The 21,944-nt window shown below is 40.7% G+C and overlaps 1 long non-coding RNA gene across 1 annotated transcript in view; it reads right to left on the reverse strand.

Moving 5' to 3' along the window:
• Window positions 1–21,944, reverse strand: part of LOC144753356 (uncharacterized) — a 248,922-nt gene that overhangs the window by 140,665 nt on the left and 86,313 nt on the right. The window contains exon 2 of the long non-coding RNA XR_013594315.1: window positions 10,946–10,978. This is a non-coding gene — a long non-coding RNA (uncharacterized LOC144753356). The remainder of the gene's footprint in view (window positions 1–10,945; window positions 10,979–21,944) is intronic.

The raw sequence follows: 21,944 nt of genomic DNA on the forward strand, positions 1-21,944 counted from the left end.
GTCTGGGGTAGTTAAAATCAAGTGTCAATAAAGCTACCTGGAGGTGTTTTATGTAACACAAAGTAAGGGAGATATTTGGATAAGCAAACACCTTTACTTTAAACAAGGTACATTTGCTGAAAAGAGATGTCATTGTGGTAGCTAGGAGTAAAACCAGTGAACATCTCTTAATTTTAAAAAATACAAACAACTTTCTCTGAGATACAGGCCATGGTGGAGGAAGTGACAAAACTTGAGAAGACATTTGAAACCTAATTTTTATTTTCAAAAATGTTGTCATTAAGTAAGGAAATGGCTGTCGAGGGAATTTGGCCATTTGGAGCAACTATTTATTATACATCACATTGAAACAAATGAACGTTTCGGGCGCAGGATAGGCTTGTTGTTTCTGATGTCAATTAAAAGAGCTTGATAGAGGCAAGTGTTACTCACATTTCACTTTGAAAAGAGAGATATTTGTCAGATAGGAGGCCAGTAATATACAACTGAAAAAAACAGGAAGAAAATATTTGCACCAACATTACCATTAAAAAAGGATCTGTGACTTCAGTTCTCAAGCTGGTTAAGGCTGCAATCTTTAATCAATTTGGATACCAAAATATAACCAATAGTACTTGTCCTTTATTTGGCGCCGCTGATGCCCAAACCTGGTACTTTTGTTTCCGATGTCTTTGGGACATTCCAGTTGAAGGAGTATTTGCGTGTCATCTGCATAGTTATAGCACGTGAGGTGAAATTGATTGATCAGTACCGGAAATGACTTCATGTAGATGTTGAAAAGCATGGGCGAAATGATAGAGCCTTGAGGGACCCCAGCTTTTAAGGAGTACGATTTGGATGAGAAAGGTGGGGTATGGATGACATTAGTTCTGTTTCCAAGGTGGGAGGTGATCCAGTCTAAAGCAGTCCCCTCTATCCCGGCTTCATAGAGTCTTTGTACCAGAGTGTCATGGTCAACGGTGTCAAAGGCAGCCGAGAGGTCCAAGAGGAGTAGCGCATCAATCCCTTTGCTGTAAACTGTGCTCTGCAGGTCATCCCAGATGACAAAGAAGGCAGACTCTGTGCCTCTCCCCGGACGGAATCCCGTTCGGAAGTCTGAAATTATGGCATTGTCTTCAATGAATTGTGACATCTGGGTGAACTCTGCTCTTTCTATCAGTTTGCCCTTGAAAGATCCATTTGTAATGGGTCAGTAGTTGTCAGGGTTCAACGGGTACAAGTTTGTTTTCTTCAGTAAAAGGAGTATGTATGACATTTTAAGTTCTTCTGGAAATATTCAGGTAGTTAAGGAATCGTTGATGATTCTTCTTACGGGATTGGCAGCAGAGGTTGTTAGAAGAATTGTCTTGAAAGTTTGCTGTTGACACTGTTCAGAAGGGCTGCCGGCAGGCCTGCTTGCTTTGACCAGGACTTTAAATTCATTGTGTGAAATGTGTTGGAAGGAACAGAGAGGCTGAGTTACAGTATTCTTGGATTGTGCTGGTGCTTTGTCTCTGTTTTAAGTACTAGTCTAACGTGTCTGCTTTGTCCGTGTAATGATTTGCCAGTTTGTCTGTGAAATCTTGAGTAACGGGCTGAGTTCCTTCTAGGCAATTTGATTTACGAAATTCATTGAGTATTTTATAAAATTCCTTATTTGCACATTTAGCATTTTGAATTCTGTCTGAATAGTATCTTTTCTTTGCTTTTTTTTATAGCTGACTTGTATAATCTGTTAAGTTTTTGTAGGTGAAGTTGGTCTTGTTTTTTTTTTTTGAGCCAGGCACGTTGCAGCTTTCTAATTTGTAGTTTTATGTCTTTTATCTCTGTATTTTTCCTAGGTGCTTGTTTGCTTTTGTTCTGTTGTGTGGTTTTGAGTGGTATCCAGATATTAAAAGCTTCCTGTAGCCATTCATATAGTTGTTTAACAGAATGTATTGTTTCCAGATCTGTGCTGGATGTTAGTTGTGTTTCTAAGTGTTCCAAATGGAGTTTGTGCCTCAGTCGATAGGTGTATGCACGTAAGGTGGGTTTAGGTGAGTCGCTTAGTGTTGTTTTATGTTGGAAAGCAAACAAATGGTGGTCTGACCATGTGACTTGAGTTGTAGTTTGAAAGGTAACTACTTCAGTATTAGCAAAAAGAACATCTAGGATATGTCCAGTGATGTGTGTGGGTTTGTGGACAGTCTGTTGATGGGTCGTATTGAGTTTGTCAAACCAAATGATGAGGCCAAATGATGAGGTCACCCAGAATGCATAGGTTGGAGTGTATTGTTATCAGTTTTGAAATTGTGTCTAGAAGTGCGTCTGGGAATGTCACCTTGCTTGGTGGAGGTTTGTAAAGGAGCATGAAGTTACAGGAGGAAGACGGTGTAGGATCGCATCTTGTGAGAAGAACCTCACAATTCTTTATGGAGATGTCGTCAACTTTAGTGATATGCACTGTTTGCCTGAACACAACAGCTAGCCCACCTCCTTTTTTGTCTACACGATTTTGGATGATCGTTTGATAGCCTAAAGGATTGGTTTCATGCTGGAATGGAGTTACATCATCAAACAACCACAATTCAATTATGATAAGTATGTCTGGTTTTGCCTCACTAATAAAACAATGGTGGTGCATTATCTCCTGAAAGAATTATTGAATTCTTATCCCCTTTGTAGGTCCTGAGGGTATCAAAAGTTGTCAAATACAAAGAATTAACAATAGTGAGATACTGATGTCTTCAATAGTGCTTTTTTGGATTTAGATTAACATTACACTCCTGCCATTTGTGTTGCTGTCATGAGTCACATTGTTTCACAGGAAACGGGAATAAAGTGAAACTGTCAAGGATTATGTATTTTCATTTAAAAAGTTGGCAGCAGAATTCAAATTTGGAAATTTACCCAACAAATTAATTCATGTCCAAATAGTTCTGCATGCTAAAAAAAGGTTTACAGGAATGCTTGTGGATTGAAGGAGATTCAAATATAAAAGTTATTATTGCCTTAGTGAAGAAAGCAGAGCTATCGGAGTGACCACTTTACTGCCTGATAAGAACATTTCTGTTGATAAGATTTCAGGGGAAAAAATCGTAAAACCAAGAAATATGTAAAAATTAAAGCAGAACATGCTGTGCTACCTTTGTAAAAGTACCATACATTCAGAGTGATTTGACAAATGCCCTGCTCAAGCTCCCAAATGTAATTATTGGTCACTTCACATGAGTATGGAGAATGGAACAGATTCGTCAGAGAATAAAACTGATAAAGAAATGATTTTGCTCAAAGATTATACAGAAAAACTGGTGTTGTAAATGCAGTAAAACCTTATGTTGGGTGTCATTTGGTGGGGTTTCCTTGAACGTTACAGCAGATTCTGGATCCCCGTTTATTATTATTGCATGTTCGGGTTGAAAGAAGAACTATGTACACATTATTCATTCTCATTTAAAGCCCACTGATGTGAACCCATTTACAGGCAATAAAATTGATGTGTTAAGATAAAGACTTCTTGTATTCAAATTCAAGAACAGGCAAGCTACATGTAAACTGTATGTGGCAAATGATGATCCATCTGTTTTGGGTTGGAAGGACCAAAGGGCGTTACTTGAGCAAGTTTTAGTTGCTTGCAATGGAGACAACACAAAAAGAAATTTCAAAATGTGTTTAGCAGCAAGGTTGAAAAACTCAAAAGGTTCACAAACCAAATAAGAGTCAAAGCTTTAGCCATTTCCAAAATACATAAGGCACATAATATTCCCATTATTGTGAGACACGAAGTTAAGATGGAACTTAAAAAACTACACTATGCAGGCATTATTGATCCAACTGAAGCATCTGAATGGACTTCACCAGTTGTTGTCGTTAGACTGGCCAGTGGTAAAATGTGTTTATCTAAGATGCTTAAATGACAATATTATGGTTGACCAATTTCCATTACCAAAGATTGATGAGATGCTTTCTTTTACTAGATATGCCACGTGGTTCTCCACATTAGTGCATCAGGATACCATAACAATGTCCCTGCATACTTCTAGTATCATTTTGACAGTAATGTACATGCCTACATACAAATAAAATACATTAAAGAAGTAGGCAGATTGTTTATGTTCTTCCATTAGAATAAGGCTGTGGTTAAAATCTCAGTTGGAAAACTGTTGCGAACATACTCGGAAGGGGGGCTAAAAACGGACAGATTTGAGCTAATATTATATATGGGATAAAGTAGCCCCTGTCGTACATTATAAGGATATTGCCAGTCACTGAGTAATGCCACATCCATATAGAGGAAAGAGGCCAAAGGCTGAGTTCCTTTATAAGGTATGGAACTCCGAGTTGACTTACAGTAGACTTATCATGTACACCAAGGGTACTTTATTTCATATAATACATGATCACATCATCACTTTTCCCACAAACCCCTTAAAACCTTGGTGCATAGCTCTTTCATATGAAATACCGAGAAGGTTTGCAAACATGAAGAATAAAAATAAAACCTCGGGTGTAAAATTAAGCACATAAAAAAACCTCTTACATATTTGTTGCAAACAGAATTTAGAAACAGTTCAACACATCTCAGTCTAAAACAAAAAGCTTCAATAGCTTGGAATGAGTGGAAAAATTCAGAAAAGTTATAACTTTTCTCTAAATATCTAAGGAGTGCAAAAAGTAAACATGTTCTCTCTGCTTGCCATTGTTAGTTAGAAAAACAAAGCAGAAGAAATAAAAGCAAAGTTCTGTTTTCCGATGCTTCAAATAGCTGCTTTAGTAATGTTCTGTGACCTGACCTGCCTTTTCCCTCGACTGCTTGCTCTGGCAGCAGGCATTGTAACATCAGAACTCAAATGTACTAACTTATAATAGTCAAGTTCTAACGTATTGTCTTTATAATAGGTGACATGGTTTGTCACAATTCTACGATTTTATAAAGAATAAAGCACACCCTACCCAACATGAGAAATATATTGTTAGTCACTGAGGAGTCCCATAACCATTTAGAGGACTAAGGCTGAAGGATAAGTTCCTTTATAAGGTTATGAAACTATGAGGTGACTTGCAATATCTTTATCATATATGCTAGGGGGTACTTTATCCCATATAACACATGGACACACCATCACTTTACCCACAAACCACTTAAAACCTTAGTGTGTAGCCTCTTCATGTGAAAAAGTGAGCATGCATTAAAATCTGAAAAAAACCATCTAGTGCAAAATTAAACACATCAAAAACCTTTTAGTGATTTGTTGAAAACGGTCATTCAAAATAGTTCAATAGAAGTCAATTTAAAAAAAAGCTTCACCAGAAAGGAATGTGTACAAACATGCAGCAAGGTTCTAGCTTTCCTCTAACTAGCTTATGAATGCTTATCATTGTAAGCTAGAAAATAGAGCAGAAGATAGAAAAGAAATGTTCTGTTTTGTTGCTCTAAACAGCTGATTCAATTATGCGTCATGACCTGACCTGCCTTTCTCCTCAGCTGCTTGGCTCTGGCCGCAGGTATTGTAAGGCAAGCACAATAAGAATGTAATTTCAGAACTCAACTGTAATAACTTATAGTCAAGTTCTGACTTCTATTCTTCACAGTCGGCAACTGGATGCATGATGAATTGCCGATTATAAATAAATTAGAGATTATACAGGGATTACCGAATCCCATGTATTATGTAACTAATTGTGCTGACTGCATACCCTGAGTAAACCAACACCTATTCGGTGTTGCCAGCCTCCAGACATTCAGGCCAACTTTTTCTTGATTTGCATTCATGGATTTATGTTGGCCCATCCGAGAAATGGCATAAAATATTTGGTACATGTTTTATATAAAGTTTCTCCACATTTTTCATTATATGTTCTTGATGCTATGCGATGCTGATGCATTTTTTTCACAAATACATATACACAGCTCTAACAACTATGCTGTGAAAGGGTTCAAGTAGTCTGATGAAATATATACAGTTGTATGACAGCATTTGCAACATGAATTTGAATAGGCTATCATTGCTACCTGAAAGCATTTACAATGGGATTGAAGGCTGGAAATATTATTTGAAGATAACTGCTCATAAGTTAAAAACTAGTAGGCTCACATAAAATGTGCAAACATATTGCACAATTGTTTTAATACAAGGCACACAGCTCTGTTCATAATATCGATCCCAGTCAGAGCTTTGCAGTAAAGAAACAAAAGTGCCTTCGAGCTAGGCACAAGATAATACTAAGACTCTCTAAGAACTCTCCTGATCATCTCTAATTAATAAAAGCCTTTCTTCTGATAATACCGAAACACACTTTGGGGCCGATTACGATATCGGTTGGAAAGCCTCCGACCGCTGGTTGGAAGCTTTCCAACCGCGTCGGAGGCTTTCCGACTGACACGGTCGGTTTGTGGTCCAACCGCCAAACTACGATGTCGGTGCTCGGAGTGTAAACTGGCCGGTCTTTCCATGGGTGCCTGCCACAGGGTGCAGGTTGTTCCACACACACACAATGGGAGCTTGTGTTACAGCCGGTTAATGCCCGTATCACAAGCTCCCATTGGAAAATGGGAATATGCAACCAAACAGGGATCGGTCACATCGTAATCAGGTGGTCAGAACTGGCAACCAGAGGTCGGTGGGTCCAGAGCCCGTGACGGTGTCGGTCGGAGGCAACCTTGACTGACGTCATAATCGGCCATTTAGATGTTACTTAGATTTTAGTATTGGTAACACACTGGCTCACTCAGAGCTATACTAATGACATTATACTGGCTGACTGTGACCTTTTGACAAACCCAGTTCTTGCTCAGAGATCCTCTAAATTTCTATTGATAAAACATAGTATTAATCAGAATTCTGCTCTTCAGAATACCCATGGACTTTCGGACCAAGCCTTGAGTGTGGGCAAGCAGCTCCCTTTTTGCAGAGAGAGACCAACTGAGGAGAGTTGGTCCTAAACTTCAACTCTCCTAAATGTCCACAAAACTTTTTTACTTATATAAAGCCATCATAGAATAAGCCCTCAATGAGCAAAGATCTTGACAGGCTGGTTAGAACCTTTAACTGTACCAACTGCAAAATACCAACACAGGGAACAATAACTTGAATAGAGAGAAAGGCCAAAAACACAGCTAAAGGCACTGTGCAACAGCCTAACAAATGATAACAGAAAATAAGTCAATTTGCTCCACTGGCTCTGTTGCTTACCCTGCATACAATGTTCTAATTCCGTCTAATTCAGTAGTTGACCAAATTTTGTTTGAACCTAGGCAAATCACATTACTTCCATTTGCATAAAATTGTTAAAATATGTATCATAACTATCTGTAAATCACTGTGTCTTTTGCATGTTTTCAAAGCCCCTCGTTGTCACCTCTATGGTCCCTGTCATTTTGTTTAACACACAAACACACACATGCTATTTTATTTGTATAGTTCAAGCTTCAGATGTTTCTGTTTGACATGCTCCTGTTGCTCAGTTCACACCATTGTTGTATTGGTAAGGCAGGCATTCAGGCATTCAGGCAACGGCCGAGGGGCTGGTATCCCAGTTCCAGCTGTGGGCCTCTTTTTTGAGCAGGCTGGGGGCCGATTTGGGCGGTGTATGTGCGGCATCAAAGACCGCCCGCACCCCCGTGGGTGCCTGAGTGGCCTTTCTGGGGGCAGATGGACCTCTGTTACTCCTTTTTACCAACAGGCAGAGGTGTCATTCCTTTTGTCTCACTGTGCAGGCCCATTAATTTATGCAGATTTAGCAGGGCAGGGTGCCTGAGCAGAAGTGGTCTCGCTTGTGTTCATGTTTGGTTCACCAGTGTGAACTAATCCATGCATTTTTTTTATCTAAGTGAAGTTAAGAAAACCCGACTCTGTCAGGGACCCTACCCCTTCTTTTCATAAAATTTTGCTGAAGCAGTGTTTTGCAGATAGGCAATCCACAAATGTGAGTCACTATTTTTTAGCATGCCCCGGCCTATTTTTGATCCGAATTCAACCCTGGCCTCAACCCTCTGCAAGGTCCTCTGCTCACAACCTGAGCACCTATTGTAAATATCCCTATCAAAGCAGTACTCAGCAGGCACAGAGTATACCCCCCAAACTTAAGCCCTTGTCTTATGCCCCAACTTTGGAACAACATCACATACCTAATTTGCCCCCGGTCTTCGATAACAACAATTTCATCGTCCTATGAGATCTCGGTTTTCATCTTGAAAACTAGACTGACACCAACTCAGCTGCCTTTCTTGACAATCTCGAGAACCTGGGAGTATTCAAGCATGTCAATGAGCCCACCCATGCCACCAGACACATCCTAGACCCCATCTTTACATCTTTCGACAATACTACAATCAACACCCCTAGGCCTGTCACCTGGGCAGACTACGCCAGAGTAAGTTTTACCGTCAACGTCCCTCAATCCATAAGAGCCTCCATACCAGGCCCAGCACGCCGACACTGGAACAAACTAGCATAGGTGGACTGGACGACTGCCCTAAATGAGAAGAAACCAAAACCCACAGGCATCCTGGCATGAAACATCGAGAATTTCAGTGCGTGGATCACCAACAGTGTTGAAATTATTGTCCCCATGAAATGAAAAACAGAGCAAAAACCAGAACACAAATCAGGAAACAACTGGAACAGAAATGGAGAACCAGCAAAGGAGAAGTGAAAAAATACACCCTCAAAGTTTCCAGAGGAAGTACCACCAGCTCATCTGAGAAATCAATAGGCAGGCCCTAGTCGAATCAATAAACCCCAGCCCCAACAGCAGGAAAGACGTCTTTCCAATTGTCAAAGACTTTACCACTCACCACTCCCACAGCTCTCACTGTAAACATCAACACATCACATGACCTGTGCAACGACCTCTTGAACTTCTTCTGCAGAAAAATCCCAACCATTTAAAGATACTTCCCCCAACAACTGGACTACCGAACCCGTGGCCCTCTCCTGAAGTTAACACAATCAGCACATGGGACACATTAGCACAGAGGAAGAAACCACAACAATCATGAAGACCATTTACTTCGGGGCCTGAGCGGACTTCTGCCACCACCACGTCTTTGACCAAGGAGCTGTGCCTATCAGCGAGGCTCTCAACCCTATCCTCAACACCTTCATCACTATAGTCACCTTCCCAAAACCTTGAAAACATGCAGCTGTCAATACCCTCCTAAAGAAACCCTCAGCTGACCCAACCAAACTTGACAGTTATCAACGGATATCCCTCCTTCTCTACCCAACCAAAGTCTTGGAAAAAACACTTCTCCGACCCCCTTGCCAAACACCAGCTTCTCAACACCACATAATCAAGATTCAGACTCAATCACAGCACAGAAACTGCAGTTATAGCAGCAATGGATGGCATCTGGATGATCCACAATGCCTGAAAGCTCAGCCCTCCCCTTCCAAACCTATCAGCAGCCTTCAACACCATCTACCATACCATTCTAACCCAATGACTCCACAAAGCAGGCATCCAGGGACTTGCCCTTGGATGGATTTGCCCCTTCCTCAATGGAAGAACCCAATCCGCCAACATGCCCACTATGCCTCTGAAGCAAGAGATGTTATTTGCTGGGCTTCTCATTCAGCCCAATACTCTTCAACATCTACGTGACCCCATGACCAGTATTATACAAGCTCACAACAAACATCCTCACTTACGTCAACGACATGTAACTGATCCTGTCTCTCTTAGACAAAACACCCAAAACAAGGAACAAGTTCACCACATGCATGACAGAAGTAGCCACCTGACTGAAATCAAATTAGTCTCAGTCAAGCTGAGGTGGTAGTCTTTGGGAAAAACTCCTCACCATAGGACTCCACCTGATGGCTCACACCTGCCCCATGCCCTGCTCACAAGTGAGGAACCTCTGAATCATTATAGACAACAAACTGGACATGTCTGCCCAAGTCAACACAGTGGTCTTGGCCTGCTTCAAAACACGATGATGCTGAAGAAAATCATCAACTGTCTACCAGACAACATCAGGAAAGTGATCACCCAACCTTTAACACCGGAAGACTGGCCAATGGAAACACACTGAATAAAGGAATCCCAAACCAGCTCAACAGAAGACTGCAGGCCATCCAAAATGCAGCAGCCAGACTAGTCTGCAACCTTCCATGCCGAGCACCCATCATGACACACCTTAAAGAACTCCACTGGCAACCACTACATAAGAGTGGACATTTTAAACTCCTCACCCACACCTACAAAGCTCACCACATCACTGACTTTGGCTACTGAACAGATGCATTCACTTCCACCAACCTTCCAGACACCTCCACTCTGCTGGTCTCTCATTAGCACACACCCAACACGTACACAAAAGCAGAGTAGGTGGCCGTGCCTTTTCATTCCTTGTCTGTAAAGCCTGGTGTTACCTCCAACAACACATTAGAGGCTTCTCTCTTCTTGACTTTTGCACGAAGCTAATGATCTGGCTTTTTGAGTAAAATCAGTAAATCATCATAAGATTTGATTCAAAATTCAAACATGGTAATTTATTCAATGGCATACAATTGGTACCCTGGACCACAATGCAAGGCAGGTGCTTGGGTGCCCGGCCTCTAGATGGTTAGTAAAAGACCACTACAATTTGTGTTTGGGTGCTTAATTTGAGTGGTGGTTGTAGGGGGGCAGCGGCATTCATTTTTCGTTACTGTCATTACGAAAGAGATAGATGGACAACTAGAGACAGAGGAGGGATGATAAAAACCTGCAAGAGTGAGATAAAGATGCAGGGAGTTTCTGGTGGTTGATTAAAGAGGCATGAAATTGAATCAAGACTGCATACGCTTTGTATTCGGCACACTGATCTTCAATAGCAATGGCTGTGGGCTCCTGAGAAAAACTTTTGTGCCCTTGCACTTTTTCTTAATCAGCCAGGGTGCAACTACTTTTTCTGCACCAATGTTAGCAAGCCCAATGCCTTTCTGAAGGGTTTATTATGTGCCTACATTTCCTTTTCTGTAGTAAATTCGGTACTTACTGCATCACTGTGAATGGCGATTGTAGACATAATCTGTTAAAAAAAGAAAAAATATACTGTTAAGAATAAATAGGGGGAAGTAAGGAGAACAGTATAACAGAAAAAACACCTTATTTAACAATGATATATTTGAGTTTTTAGGTCAGTATATTTTATGTACCATAAAGTACCTTAGTCTTATTAACCATTATCTCTCTGCCCACTACAAACTGCCAGAACTTCAGTATTGCAAAACAAGTACTTTGGATAGCACAGGTCTCCACTGTACCTGTGTTCAGCAGCATCATCATCACCTCACTCTTTGGGCTCTACTCTAAAAAAATAATATTTAATTTTGAGGACATTAAATATCATAAAGCTCAAATTGATGATTACTTGACATACAAATCAAATAATGTGGGAAGTAGTGCAATGCACAAATGAGGACACACAAGGAATGCTGACTATGAGTCAGTTTTCCACTTGCCTTTGACTAATAACAAGAAAGTCACAAAAAACTGACATGGTGTTTGAAGTCCACTTTGACTGGAACCTATTCCCTCCACCCCTCCCCTTGGTCACTTCACCATAATCCTTCTCCTAAACAAAACCAACTTGTGCCAGATAGCAATTACACCTATTGGAAAAACCACCAGCCATCACAAAGATAAATCTTTGTAATGGTGCTGATGCTATATACTGTGGCTCTCTCTGTGCGAGAGTCCCCTGACATTTTATGCTCCTCCTTCCTCAAGCTCCTGCCCAAACTTTCAAATGGAATTCTTGAGTCTGTGCTATTTTTTTAAAGCTATGTTGGTGTTTTGTTTCCAAAGTTTCAGTTGTTTAATGAAAATTCTGAAAATCCAACACTCCAGCATCAATTACCATGACTGTTACTGCCGCTTTCTTACTTTCTCTCACTCCTTATGGGTGAGCTGGTTTTAAGTGAGATAAAAAGAAGAGGTTTTCCTTCTTTATACACACAATCAGATGAAGTATTAGAACTTTGATATCTGTATACTTAATTCGACAGGCAGAGCTAGTGATTCACTCCAAATATCTAATAGAGAACTGCCTGTTGTCTTATTTTCTTCCATGCAGTAGAAAAGTTAGATTATATTTCTCAATATCAGAGGTGATTCAATCTTCTTCTGACTGTTCAACACTAACAACAATGTTTGCTTTTCATTTTATCTTTTAACTTGTTGGATCCCCAACAAATTCCTCGCTTTGCATTTTTTCTGTGCTTGCGACAGCCTTCCTGGCTGTTCTCATCATACTTTTGGAGCAGCGTAAGTCAGTGCTCCACCCCTTTATGCGTAACATATATATTCAATGTGTGTTTACCTGTGTGCATTTTATGTATCAATTTTAGTGAATGGCTATATAGTTGCTTTGATGAGATCCACTGGTATATTTAGTTGGTTTATCATAAATCTATTCACCCTGAATGGAAATGATATACCTTTCCTAAATGTACTCAATATATCTGCTGATTCTAACTGTATTTATTTAGCCACTATTTTGAATCTAACATTGGCCTAGCTTGTAACCAGGCATGAGTTGCACACGTTTCATTTTCTAAAATATTTGCCAGTGTCTTGTGTTTTTTACTCTACTCCAGTTGTCTTATCAAAGTGTTCATAAGCTGTTAAGTTACAATAGGCTCATTGTTTATTTATCAGACTGGCAGGCAGCTGAACCTCAATTGAAAGTTGGACTCAGATGTGAAGACTGAGACATTAGTAGAGATCTTCCTGTAACAGGCAAATCGGACTGATGTTATATCCAAGGTCTCATAGATGATTGTTCCTTTGTTGAGAGCTGGGAAACTAGAGAGTCTACCTCCTCGCCGAGAATATTGTTTTCAGATTGGTTCCTTTGGAGAAAACTGATATGGAGAAGCCTTCAAGAATCTTCATATATGCTTTAATTGTGTTTTGTTAGAATAGAATACCAGAACCTGTACTGCCTTCACTAGAAGACTTCTTCTCAGCTTATTTATTTTCCTTTTCTTTTAAATGTGTATGCTCTTACACTATACATTTCTTCAATTTTGTTGAATTATTTAACCTGTAACCTGAACTAAATCGTTATTAAAACCCTTAAGGTTTGGGCACCATCCTCTCTGTCATTTTTGTGGAGCCACATTGGTTTCAATATAGTTTAAATGTATTGCTGATGTTAGCTCCTTTCTAACACTTCAAGTTGACAATCAAAGGTCTATAGGACCAATGAGCGATTCTCTGATGAATTTACCTAGAGATTGAGATTGAAGAAACCCTGCACCATTACCGGTTTTATCTAGATTATTTACCTTGCTGCGCCTTCTACCTATGCCAACAGGTAAAGTGTTTGTTTTTGCATTGCTCCTGTCACACCACACCTTTGCTGAACTAGAAAGCAAATTCAGTAAAAAAAAAAATCAAACTCGTTACTCATGTCGTCTTTTGGTTTTCCAAATCGTTTGTTTATACTTGTGCTTTACTGGATTATGTGCCCGCATAGCATAATGCATTCCATGCCAAATTCCCCTAAGTGCAGTTGAATCTACACGTACATTGAGTTGTACAATCATTACATGGTACTGTCTTCCTCTAACTGATGTAATATGCTTTCAAGAAAATAATTATAACGTGTTTGTATAGTGATACAATAAATTACATTCACCCATAGTATGTCAAACCTCCCCCTTCCCAACAGTGTTTCCGTTTTCAGTATGAGTGGATATTTTATGTCTCGAGTGGTCTGAAGGCAGCTGTCCATCAGAATGGTGTCTTTTCATAATAGTATTTCCCTTCTCTCCCACTACAACTCCTGTTACCGAAAGAGACATTGTATCATGACTTCAGGCTGTTATGCAGTTTGGAAAATATTATTAGGCAGCGCATAATGCGTTAACTCTTGCACAAGTGACCTTGTCTTTTCATATATGCGTTCAAATATGAAACTGAAGAGAAGAATATTTATAGCCACATCCAAACAGGCAGAATGTGTTGTTGTTCCACACAAAGATTGCACGGACTGTCAAAGCTTTCTCTCTCTCAAAAAGGTATATTTTGCCAAAGTGATTTATGGCTAGGACAATGATTTTCTAAGCACCTCAGTAAGACAACCTCCCACTTACACCACCTTGCTTTCGTCAGTACATCACACTTCCTGCACAGAGAAGATTTCCTAGATTACCACTCATGTCTTTCTCAAACACTCAATCCCCATACTTCAATATCTACCCTGAGGGACTATTCAAGGAGGCCTGCTTCAAAATTGTAAGGCTGTTTAATTTTTTAGATGCTATTTAGTTCTATACAGAAAAGTAACTACAAATTGTAAACCTAGATCGGTTTCCATCATCTCAGCTGGTTGATGCCTGTGCATGCTGCCTCCCAGTTTGTCTCTACAGTGAACCAGGTCTCTGGGACTGTACTACCCCCAATGATCTGTTCACCGTGGTCTCTTGAGGCCAGGCTTAGCATGTGCCCAAGGCATATTTTGATTTCGGGTCGGGCCTGCTGTTTGCACCAAAGATGTTGATCCACAAGGACCTTCCTTTTACTCAAGGTTTCAGACTACATATCACATAACCACAATGTGCATCACTAATATGATATGTATTTCCCCTAGCGAGGTCTAATCCAAATTCACTCAATATTTCCAGTGAACCATACTGAATGAGCAGCCATTTTACCTACTTCCAATATTTACGGGATAAAGTACCACCTGCCCTGCATTATATAGATATTGCAAGTCACCGAGGAGTTCCATAAACATTTAGAGGAATGAGGCCAAAGGCCGAGTTACATTATAAGCTTATGAAATTCCGAGGTGACTTGCAATATCTCATCATGTACAACAAAATGAACCTACAGCTGACTCTACACTGAGCACATCAATAATGAAGTCCCTTATTAAGTGAAGTATTGTGCCAGCCCACCACGGGACCTGCTGCAGCTCAGCCCCACTAGAAATCCAGAGACAAAATTCAATGTAAAAGTGGAGGCAGCACCAGGGATGAAGTCACAAACCTGTCACTTTATTTCAAAAAGTTCTTTATTTTTCTTCATAAAAGCAACTCGACAACAGCCAACACGTTTCGTTCCTGTGAAAGGAACTTCCTCAGGGCTGCAACATAAAACAACGTATAAAAGACAACATATATATACATATATATACATATATAATTACAATTAAAGAAGCAACATAAAAAAGTAAATCCATATAGGGACTGCCCTTCAGTGGTTCCGTTCTTTTCTTGCCGACCAATCTTTTTGCGTGGCTATTCCTCCCCATCAGTCCAAATTCCATCCGCTGGCCCAGGGGGTTCCCCAGGGGTCCTCGCTGAGCCCCACGTTATTTAATCTGTACGTGAGGCCGTTGGCTGATGTCGTCAAGCAGTGGGGCCTGACTATGGTCTCATACGCCGACGACACTCAGCTGGCGGTCACGCTCAGCGGGGACTCTGACTTGGATGCCCCTGGGTTCCAGAATGGACTGAGGGCGCTTGCCAGCTGGATGAATTCCAACTGCCTCCAGCTGAACGCAAAGAAAACGGAGATAATGATCATTGGCAAGCAATCGGAACTATGGGGCGACATATGGTGGCCTCCGGAACTTGGGCCTACCCCGACTCCGGTAATGGAGATTAAAAATCTTGGGGTGTGGCTAGATCCCACCCTCAGCTTCGTTTCCCATACTAAGAGAACCGCCGCCTGCTGTTTTGGCATTTTGCGAGGACTAAGACCAGCCCCGAAATTTTTCGACGCCTCGACCAGGCAGCTGGTGCTGCAGGCGACGGTAGTCTCTCGGCTTGACTACGCCAGTTCCCCCTGGTAGGGGTGAACCAGGCCGAAATTACACGTTTGCACCGTGTTCAGAACGCGGCAGCCAGAGCTGTGGTGGGTCTGCCCAGGTTCTGTTCTGCTGGCAACACGTTGCGTTCTCTTCACTGGCTTCCAGTCAAGCAGAGGATTCAATTTAAAGTGCTCTGCCTGTCCTACAAAATTCTTAAGGGCTCTTCTGCCCCGATTCTCACAAATCTTTTGATGCCGTATGTCCCTGTCCGCCCTTTGAGATCTTTAGGACATGATTTAGCAGTGGTCCCTCGGTTTAAGCTCAGCCGAGCGGGAGGCCGCTCATTTCGAGTCCGGGCTGCGGCCCTGTGGAACTCTCTTCCTTTAAAGATACGTGCGCTTGATAATCTCTTTTTATTCCGTAGGGCCATCAAGACTTTTTTATTCCTTTGAGCCTGTTTGTTTCCTAGTCTGTTGCCTTTTTAGTTGTGTTGTGTTAGTTACCTTGTCAAGCGCCAGGATGCTCCTTTGCTGGAGCAGCTGTGCGCGTTATAAATTTTCATAACATAACATATATACTTAATCCTATTGACTTACAACAAGACATGTCACTAAAACATGACATATTTACATACAACCTATGCTCATAAAGGCAACCCCATATAGACAAGGACATGATTTGGCCCAGAGATAGATACCCTGCTCATCACATGGTTAACACTATCACAAAACCCTCTCAGCGTCCAACAGTGCATAATATCACATGTGAATTGATCACAAGGAGAAAGGGGAGACATTTTAGGTAAATATATATATACAACAAGCAAAAGTCCAAAGAGCCGTGGGGGAAAAACAGGACTCCTTAAACCAAAAACAGAGAAATTATATAATACAACAGAGACAGTATGTAATATAAAATACAAAACCCTCACCAAGAAACACAGTGTATGAATATATTCATAGAGTGGACCCAGAATACCGGCCTTGGACGTTGAAGTCCCAAATCCCTTTTTATTTTTCCTTATTTCTTCTTTTTTCAAAAACCCATATCATGAAAATTCTATGATAAATAAGACAGGGAAAAAGATTTAAGAATAGTAAACAAGTCCATGTGTCCACACAGGGAGAAATATAGAGAACAACACTTGGATCCAGGTACCCAAAACATTATTGGATAGAGACATGTTCAAACAGCGCGATATATGAATAATCTGTATTGCTTGGCCTAATGTGCTCACACCCTATTCATCTATCAGCACTAAGACAGACAGATCATTGCTACCCAAAAGGGGGTCCCATATCCTCACCTTTTCTTAAACACTGTACAGAGGCGTGGTTGAACAGGGAGAGTATATCAGCCTTGGTCAAACCGTCGTACCGTTGGGAAACAATCAGTCCACCGTAATGTGGCAAAAAATGTGTAGCTTGGCAATCTAAGGAAACAAGAGACAAATAATTGCATATAAATATATAAACAATAAATGTAAGTCAAATTACCTATAGACCAATAAAATCCTATATCTACTAGGAAAAGACGTATATACAAGTAATACCTAAGAGTCCGTAGTCCCGCAGAAGATAGTACAACTTCGACCCGGCCCTTAGAAGTCAATTGTGATGTTTAAGGCACGACATCGCTTCTCCTAGACAGATAATTGTGCTACAGGAGGCCACACCACCTAATGGTAATATATGTCAGATCTAGTAACCCAAGTTGTATATGGTCATTATCTCACGAAACATAAAAAAAATATAGATATAGACCAACCACTGTGGGTTGTTAATCTAAACAAGTTTGTGACATAATACCTCCCCATTATGGTAGAGGATAAAACAAACATTCAAGGCAACAAAAATCCCTTTAGATAAAGGCTATCACGTGGTTAGCAGGTAGTGTTATGTAGCATATTTTACCCAGATACTCACGTAAGAACTCCGTACTGTGGGTCCTGATGTCAAAGACCACAGAAGATCATATTCAATCTCAGAGTCATGCAATCTATGAATAAAGTAACCCAATGGTATATTATGTATACATATTGACCAATGAGTGCTTAATAGGCAACTCATAAATTACATGCTTCCCATCCATAACATAAAAACTATACTCTGAAATCCCTGTTTGCTTGGTGGAACTAGAAGGTCAAGCACGGCGCAAATGCACATATCAAAATAGGATAGTACCCACAATATTCCCAAGCATATAGAGGAATGCACTGTGCATCAGCTAAATGTTGCAATTCTAAGACATTCTTATAAGCGGTTATGTATTAGGCCCTGAACACAGAGTAAATTCCATCGGAGAATAGCAAATAGGAACGCAGTAGTGCTAAATAGAAGTACAGGTACGCGTTCCCCTGGCCGGTGCATATTTAACATGTCGACCCCACATAAAGTATACACATCCCAGGATACCCGGGCAAGAAAAAGTACTTGACTCCATTTCAGTAGTCTCAAAGGGCTTAAAAATAACTAAACCAAAAGCCCGCAGGGAAATAATTACACGGCCGGTGCCCCCACATTGTTGTAAGCGTTTATGTATGTGGCCCTGGATATAGAGTGTATTCCATCTAAGGAAATAGGGACGTGGTATTGTTAAAACGTATGAGTGCACATTCCCCTGGCCAGGGCATATTTAACCAACATGCCGACCCCACATATAGTATACACATCACAGGAAACCCAGTACATTCTCTCCTTTTTGCTTGCTTCCGGTCCTGGAAGTGTGTTTGTGATGACATGACGCGAGCCGTATACGTCTTATTTCTGCTTGGAGAGCTTTAAAAAACAGCCGGGAATTCTGTTTCTCTAAACTCCAGGATTATGAAACGTCGAATAAGTACGCCGTGACTCTGCGCCTTATATCGGTAAGCGAAACAACAGTCATTTTAAAAATGGGGGTACCGGCCGTACAATTACTTCCCTGCGGACTTCGCTATAGTTAGTTGTAAGCTCTCTCGATACTACTGGAAAGGGGGACTTGTACTTTTCTTTGCCTGGGTTTCCTTTGATGTGTATACTATATGTGGGGTCGGCATGTTGGTTAAATATGTACTGGCCAGGGGAATGTGAACTTGTACTTTTTAACAATACCACGTCCCTATTTCTTTTTGTGTTGAAATTTTTTATTAGAAATTTTAGGATAAAAGTACAGATGCAAAAGATAAAGCAAAATAATAACTTTGATAAGTAAAAATAGTACAAATGAGGAGAAGTAGTATACAAAATATAATAAATACGAGGACATAAAGATATCATATATTCCATAATCCTAAATACAATAATAAGGAGAAGACTACAAAAGAAATGTATTAGAGAAGAAGAATAAAGGAAAGGAAAAAGGAAGAAGAAGGAAGAAAAAAGAAAAGAAAAAGAAGAAAGAAAAGAAAAGAATAAGCAAGAGTCCCAGAGCAACACAAGTAAACACAAAAAGAGATAAGGGAAAGAAAATGTAAAGCTGAACAATACGAGAAGAAGAACCCAAGAGAAAAGAATTAAGAAGGTGGAACAATCAGAGGAGAAGAAGGAGTGGAAACAGAATCATTGATCCTGCAAATTATAAATTGTACGTTCATGTAGAGCTGTTTGCATCATCGCCACCAACCACTCTTCCTGCGAAGAAGGCAGAGGAGACCTCCAGTGTCGCAGTATACAAATTTTTGCCGTGGCCAGAGCCGTATGGAGAAGACGAGTTTGTGGTCTGGAAAGCTTCGGAAGGCTACTAAATTCATGCAAAATAATATTCACACAAGTAAGGGGTAGAGGGAGTGACATGGTGTTGACCAACATCTTCCGTACAAAAAGCCAAAAAGGTGTCGTACGAGGACATGCACAAACAATATGCGTAATATCACAACCAGAAGCTGAACACCTCCAACACAAAGTATGTGATAATAATTTAGCATGATGCAATTTGACTGGAGATTTTAAAAACGGAAAATTTAAGACGGGCCTCACGAACACCCTTATGTAAGCCTTCCAATATTTGATCCCATTGAGTATTGGAATAGACAACCGATAGGCGAGATTGGCATTTCAACTGGAGAACGTGCGAGAGAGGCTGTGAAAATAGAGGATGCAAAAAAGTTTTATAAAGACCAGAAGTTATACCTTTAAGATTCCCCCATAACTGTAGGTAGGACAAAAGAGGAGATACAGATATCAAGTCAGGCGGAGGGCCTAGGTGTTTTGTAAGAGCTTGCTGAAGCTGAGTGTATTTGCAGGATTGTGTGGATGGTAGATGAAATTCCTCACATAGCTGAGAAAAAGATTTAAAAGTGTTGTTATGAAACAACTGATCTATAGTCTGGATACCAGTATCCTGCCATACAGGCCAGGACAGAGTGCGACCCCCAACACGAACGGCAGAATTAAGCCATAAAGGAGCTTTGATATGGATACGTGAATTAGATTTAAGTATACGATGACTTCTCTGCCAGGATTTAAACATTGCAGATAATATAGGATTTTTAGAATCGGAAGAACTGGCCCCTTTACCATATAGAAGGGGCAAACCAAAACCAGTAGCTAATAAGTGACGTTCAAGGGGGACCCATTGAGGTATGTCTTTAGATTTAGGTAAAAAAAAGACAAGTTGCGAAAATGAAGAGCAAGTGAGTAATGTTCGATAGAAGGGAGACCCAAACCTCCTTGTAACTGATGAGATTTTAATTTTGCAAAGGTAAGACGCGGTTTAGCCGAGCCCCAGACAAAAAGTTTAATTTTGGAGTCAATGGATCTCAGAGTGGTTAAGGGAATGTGAAAAGGAAGCATACCCAAAATATAAAGAAATCCGAGGAAGAGTAACCATCTTGACCGTCTGGACCCGTCCCCATTAGGATAGGCCCAAAGACTTCCATTTATCGAAGTCTCTTTGCATTTGCGCGATTAAAGGAGTCAGATTGTCCGTGACTATATTATCCAGCCCTATATTAATTAAGATTCCTAAATACTTAAGCCGGGATGATTGCCAATGGAAAGGGAACTCAGAAATCACATCTTTTGTTGTACCAATGGTCATGGGTAATGCTTCACTCTTATCCCAATTCATCTTGTAACCAGAAAAGGAAGAGAAATCATTAATGATGCGGAGGAGAGCAGGAAGAGAACGGGGAAGATCAGTGAGTGTGAGGAGAATGTCGGCTGCATATAAATAGATTTTAGAGTGACCAATTGGAAGGGGGACACCTACCACAATAGTAGATTGTCGTATTGCAGCAGCTAAAGGCTCCATTGCGAGAAGAAAAAGAAGAGGGGAGAGTGGACAACCTCGACGGGTACCTGGTCTAATTGGAAAAGGGGTAGATAGGAAACCGCCACAATTGACCTAAGCCGATGGGCAATCATAAAGCAGCCGCACTTTATCTATAAACTAGTCACCTAACCCAAACCTTTGCATGATAGAAAAAAGGTATTCCCACTCAATGCGATCAAACGCTTTTTCAGCATCTAAAGAAAGAAGTAACGCATCATCAGTCAGATGTTTAGCTCACCATAAAGTAAGAGATAAAGTGCGTAAATGGTTACGAGATGATCTACCTGGGACAAAACCTACCTGCAAATTATGAATTAAAGAGGGTAAAACTTTACGAAGACGTGATGCAAGAATGCTAGCAAGTATCTTGACATCAGAATTTAAAAGAGATATGGGCCTATAACTACTGCATAACAAAGGATCCTTGCCAGGTTTCGGTAGGACAGCTATAATGGCTTTGTTGGAAAGAGGACCAAGAGAAGACTCCTCCATTGCCTCCCCAAATGCAGCATGTAAAGTGTCGACCATACTCTGACCGGTCCATTTAAAAAATTCAGGAGGGAAACCATCATCTCCCGGTGCTTTATGATACGGCAATGCAGCTATTGCTGAAGAGATTTTATCCTTAGTAATAACACCATCCAGTAGGGCTCTGCCCTCATCAGAGAGTTTTGGGAGATGGACTGCATCTAAAAAGTTGGACATCGCAAGTGTGTCTGTATGAGTGCTTGGAGAGTAAAGAGATCTGTAGAATGAAGCGAATTCCTCAACAATTTCCTGTGGTCGAGTAAGTACGTCACCACCACTTGATTTAATAGCTGGGATGGCCATAGCGGGCTCCCTTTGTCTCAATTGCGCGGCTAATAACCGACCAGCCTTTTCCCCCTGTTCATAATGACGCCCTTTCATCTTTTGCAAAGCGTATTCGGCTTTAGAGGTAAAGAGACTATTAAGAGACATTCGCGCTTTCTCCAGT

The sequence above is a fragment of the Lissotriton helveticus genome, chromosome 5_1, assembly GCF_964261635.1.
Source record: "Lissotriton helveticus chromosome 5_1, aLisHel1.1, whole genome shotgun sequence".
Lineage (NCBI taxonomy): Eukaryota > Metazoa > Chordata > Amphibia > Caudata > Salamandridae > Lissotriton > Lissotriton helveticus.